Consider the following 5,725-nt stretch of genomic DNA (forward strand, 5'->3'; position numbering starts at 1 on the left):
TGGCATTTAAAGTCCATTCCATAAAATGTAATAAAGTGAGTGTTTGTGATATGAACACAAACCCTCAGAGAGATCCTCTATTAAAAACAAAAAAAATCATTACCTTTTTCTGTGTCAGTTTCTTTCCTTAAAACCCAACTAAAATGGCTTGCACCGGCTGCCAACTATTAATGTTAACAAAAGGAATTTCTCTGTACGTTATAGCAACTGCCACTCTCAAGGTTTGCTTTCATTAGATGCTGCTTTTGTTACAACTTTGCTGCTTTGAAGTTGCTCAGGAGTTGTTTGTTCCAAGTTGTACCTCTGTGCAGCAAAACGTTTTTTATTGACGCAGGCTAGTGAACAACATGTTGTCTTCAAATGTGTCAGCTCTGGCTATTCTCATTTATTGATGATTTTGGGAACTTCAAGAAGGAAGGGAGGGACAGAAGGTCATAGGGGAGGAGGTTTTTGGGTTGGTGGTTTTTTTGCCAGAAAGCTTATGAGAATATTCTTAAGGAGCTGCTGGCTTGGCCAGGGGAAACATCTTTCTTCAGAAACTCTGAAAAATCCAGATAGTATGGACTCCTTTTTTTGCTCCTACATATAATTTTCTCTTTCATTGAAGACTCCACGACCTTAATACACAATTGTCTCAGTATATAGCCCTGCTGTAACACAAGGTGTCAATTCTGGTCTGAGGGGGGTGCACAGAGTGATCCAAAGGCCATTTCAGTGGTCAAACGGGAGCTCAGCAAGGACCAGATGGGGAAATGAGACAAAGTAAGCAAACCACCAAGCCTCCATCCTACTGCAACTACCTCAGTCACATCAGAGGGACCAAAATTAATTTTTGCTAATAATCCTACAGTGAAGCAAGTCAGCTTAGCTGCACTGATGTCCTGGAGCAACCTGGTGTTGTTAGTGGCGTTGCTGTTGTTGCATGAGACTTAGCAGAGGACAGTGACAGATGAGCATTGTGACTAAAGATGTTCTTCAGAGCAGTCAGGATGAGGTACTGCACGATCCCAAGCCTTTCCTGTCTCAGGTGCTGTCCAACACAAGCTAGAAGCACCATTGAATTCAAAACAAGACTTTCATATCCTTATAGGTGTGGAGTGCAGAGCAGCTTCCATGATTCTGGTGTGCAAGGACAAGCTGCAGTATCTGGATAGACGCCAACTGAATATCAGCCTTTCCCATGAAGGACAGGTGAAAACAAAGCCAAAGGTAAGCAAGCCTGTTTTGCTTAAGGGGTTAAGGCTCTACAGGGAACAGGAGGGGTTTTGAGTAGCAGCCTACCCCCTAAAAGAGCCTCTAGGGTGATGGTTCCTGAGCTGGAAGCTGATTCACCTCCCACTGATCACCTCTGCCCCATGGCTGTGAGGGCCTTGGCACCACAAATGTGTACAAGCCACATGACAGAGATGCCCATAAAGTTTACTGTGCCAACACAGTGCCAGTTTGTTTGTGTTGGCAGAATGTGAATGTATGGAGGCTTTTTGAGATAAATCTGCTTTGCAGTGATGTTCTGGCCTGTGGTAACCTTGCCTTACATGTACATCCTAAAGCTGAAGCTTCTGGAATATGTCTCTTTTTAAGAATGCTTGCAGTTATTTTAAGCCTTTGTGGATAAATGTTTGTGAGTGTGTGCCAACATGGGAAAGCATGATGGATAGCAAGAAGCAATCAGGCAATGCAGGTAACTCCAGGAGCTTTCAAGAGATGCAAATGCTCCCATCTGATGCCACTCAGAGGAATATAAAGCCTCACAATACTCTATGGAGAGTCACCCTTGCTAGCACAGGGACCAAAAGCAGTCTAGCCACAGCAGCACTTAAGAGTTATCCAGTTTAAAAGATGAAGAGGAGACTTAAAACAGGCTAACACATAATACATGCATGTCTAAGAGTGCAGCAGTGAGTGATAGACAAATAGCACCTTTGAGTATAACCCAACATACCCCTGCTTCACTCTATACACCCCCACCCCTGTCTTTCACCAATTTGTCTTGTGCTTGCTTCACCCCAGCATAAGCAGGAGCTGGCCCTGCTGCAGCAGCTACCAGTCTGAGCTTGGAAAGTGTTATTTTCAGGAGGATGGAGGGTTCGGCTCAGGAATCTTATGGTTTCCAAGCATGTGGTTTACATTATGATTTCCAAACACAAATGATATGCAAACACTACCATCTGTTCTAAGGAATACTTTGCATTTTTAAAAGGCTAATTCAGTGTCAGACCTACTGAATGAACTGGTAGCAGAAACCATTCTCATTTGCTTACTGTATTTAGTGTCACAACATGAAGCCAGCCAGCAAGCCAGGTCTTTACAAGGAAAGACTGTTTAGTGCTGCTAATTGGCACAGATTCTCTCTAAATTTTAATTGAAATAACTTTTCATTAATGATTAAAAGCTGTTTTAAATTACAAGCAGTTGTTATACTTAGGATCAGACAATGGGCTTTTGGTAAATCTGAGGTGACTGTTAAATCTGCAGTGAATAATTTGATGCATTTTCTTTCTCCTTATCCTTGTGAGATCTGTATCTCAAACAGACTGCAGCTTTCCTTAAAGTTCCTGTGGTTTGAAGCTCTTTTTTAATTGTGCCTTACTTGCTCAGCAATTCACCAGGAGAATTCAGTCTTGAGCTGCAAGCTGCTTTGGTTGGGCACAAAAATCTGTATTAAAACTTATTTTCATCATCAGATTAGTGCAGGTACTTGTAACTGCAAGCAAGAAATCTGTATTTTGGGAGCTAACACTTAGGTGATCATTCTAGCAAGTGAAATCAACAGGAGGGTTATTAATTATGAACTGAGAAGAAAAAGCAAATTTAGTTCTAGATATGGAGTTGGTGTTTTTCCTCCTCCAAAAAGAAATACTTCTGTGTAATATAAGTGTCCTCTACCAGGAGATCCCAGATCCCAAGCAGAGACATGTCTATACTGTTTTGAAACAGAAGAGATTTTCAGAGTCAGGGTGTGTGAGCACCATGAGGTCCTGACTCTTGCTTAAACAGGGACAGGGCTTTGTGTCCCTGGGCAGCTGCATCTTCTCAGCACTGAACTGTCTAATGGCATGACCAGACAACTCGCCCCTCTAGAAGCCTGTTAATGCAGAAGTCATCCTGATTTGTTTTTTCCAGTATGTGTAGGGGTTTTATTTTCAGTCACACTGCAGAGCCCTCCCATTTACCCACACTTCTATCAGAAGCGGGATTTGGATGGAAATGGCCTGTATTTGTTTTCAATTTGTTTCAATGGTTTTTTTAGGTTTTATTAAATCAGAAAACGTAGATTTTTATTAATTTGGTACTCTAGTATATTCCTATTGGATTGAGACCCCCAGAAAACAAATCCTCAGACTTTGGAGAACATGGAATTAAGGGTCCACAGGCAGGGTCAGACCATGCAGTTGACTTTCATTGCTGCAAGACCTCACCCCGCAAGGACACAGTAAGTTTTGGCTTAACCTATAAGTTCAGATTGTCCCAGAAATATCCTGCTACTTTCCCTGCACCCATAACCTCTGGCTTTAAAGCAGAAACACAACTTGGTCTGTCTTTGCAGCCAGCTGTCTGCTGCTCTTCTGTATCCTTTTCACTCTACTGATCCAGTAAGAGGAATCTGTTCCTGCAGCATCAATAGATAACGTGTAATGAGTATTTTCTGAAAGCTGAGGTAGTCACTTAAGAGAAAGCCTCCTCAGTGCAGGTTTAGATTCATGTCAGTAGTCATTAAATGCAATCACAAGTAGAAAACCAGACAGCTTGTGCTTTCAGACATTTACTTTAGAACAAGTAGGTCAGCATTTAAAGCAAAACCAATGATTTTCAGTGCATGGAAGATGTTTGTACTTGGTATCTCTAGCCACACTGTGGCTGGAATAGACAGAGACTTCTAAGTGTGTTCCATCAGCCTGGGCAGGAAAACAATCCCAAGTACGCCCTGCTGGACAGGGACAAAGACATGTGCCCTGCCAACTCAAACAGGAAGCTGGCTGAGCTAAAAGCCCTGGGTGGAATGCTGAGCCCATTTAAGTTAATGGCAATCTGGCTATTGATCTACACAGGCTCAGGCCTTTACAACTTAACTCATGCTCATGCACATTTTTCATTCATGTTCCCTCACTTAATGCTGCTGCCTGCTTCCATGCCTCTTATTAGAAACAAACAGGCAAAGCCAAGAGCTATCAGAGATGAACTTCCCAGTTACTGTGACCCTCGGAACCAGCAGGATAGCAAATGGGCCAGGACTAGCATGGGGCTTCTAAAAAGAAGCAAATCCATCCCAGAGCCCTGCCCCATCCTGACCCCAAGAGCACTGATGAAAGGTAGCAGCAGCAAATATCCCTAAAGAAGCCTCATCTTCCCAGGGGCACAACACGGTCTTCAGCATTTGTAATAGAGATCCACTGTTTATTTTGTTGGGTTTTTTTAAATCTCCAGGTATTTAGACCAATGTTCTTATCTGGCAATTATTGGTTCAGACAGGAGGCATGAGCCCAAAAGCCCAGGGATGGCAATCTGCAGCATTCCTCTAAGCAGTCCTGTTTGTCTGGAGACAACACACAAAGTCCTGAGAACAGCAGGAAATCTTAACAGCAACAGGCAATACCTGTGCTCCCAGCCCTTCTTTCAGTCATAAGTGCTGCCTCTCCAAGCTTGTCTCAAGTGTTGTTTTCTATCCTTATTTCCTCTAAAGCTTCCTCCTGTCCTCCCTCCCAACTTCCACCTCCTACTGCTGCACAATTCACAGATGCCCAAACCATCCTAGACTAAAGCCAGCAAAGCCTCCCCTCCCCACACACAGCTTTTATGTCCCCTCCACAGTGCATCTCTTTTCAAGCTCTCTTTTTATGGATGAATGCAAAAGTTTGTCCAAAGTGGTAAATTCTGGAACAATTCCAACAGAAGAACAGTGGTGGGAGGCAGATTCCTGCTCTCTTCTCCAGCTTCTTTGCTGGGTCACAACCACCGTTGTCCAGGCAATAGGCTTTTTGCAAGACTTATTTGGAAGCTTTATTACCAGAGCTTACAGCCTGAACCCGTGTCTGTTGCAGACTTGTTTTGCTTTGTAACAACAGTCAGAGCTCCTTGTGCCTTTGAAGGAGACAGAAGGGGATAGAGTCCAATTTATGGTTTAGCCTCAGGAAAGGAAGGCTTCATCCTAGCTGGCAACTTCAGGAGGTCCCACTCTGCCTTTCCAAGCTGCTGCAGCACCACAGGGACCTTACCAACAGCATGCAAGCTGTGGGCCTCTCCAGGACAGCCCTCAGCTGTGCACACGTCAAAGAGGTGAGTGAATCATTTGAGAATCTCTCATTTATACCACTGCCCTGGCACAAAACAGGAAAAACTTGCACTTCAAAAGACCAGCCTTAGAAGCTTCAGCAGAGCTACTAGTACCTTCTCCTTAGCCTTTCTGCTGCACAGATCTCAGAGCAATACTGGCCTGGGTAGAGGAGGGTCTTATTTCCCTCAAGAGATAAAAGTATTTTATGCAAGATCCAGTGCAGCATAGACAACCTGACACAATTTATATCAAAGATTGGTTTCCAGTGGCTTTTCTAGAGAAGGATTGTTACAGTCTATGTGTATATTCACTGTAATGGAAAGCACTACTTTTTTCAGTATTGCTGTGTGAGAGAAAGCAGGTGAAACTGAAGGAGAATTCCCCACGTCTCCTCTCTGTGCCTGATTTCCTGGCTGCTTTAATTAGGGACAGGTAGCTTTTGCTAATGAGACT

The sequence above is a fragment of the Apus apus genome, chromosome 13 (assembly GCF_020740795.1).
Source record: "Apus apus isolate bApuApu2 chromosome 13, bApuApu2.pri.cur, whole genome shotgun sequence".
Taxonomy (NCBI): domain Eukaryota; kingdom Metazoa; phylum Chordata; class Aves; order Apodiformes; family Apodidae; genus Apus; species Apus apus.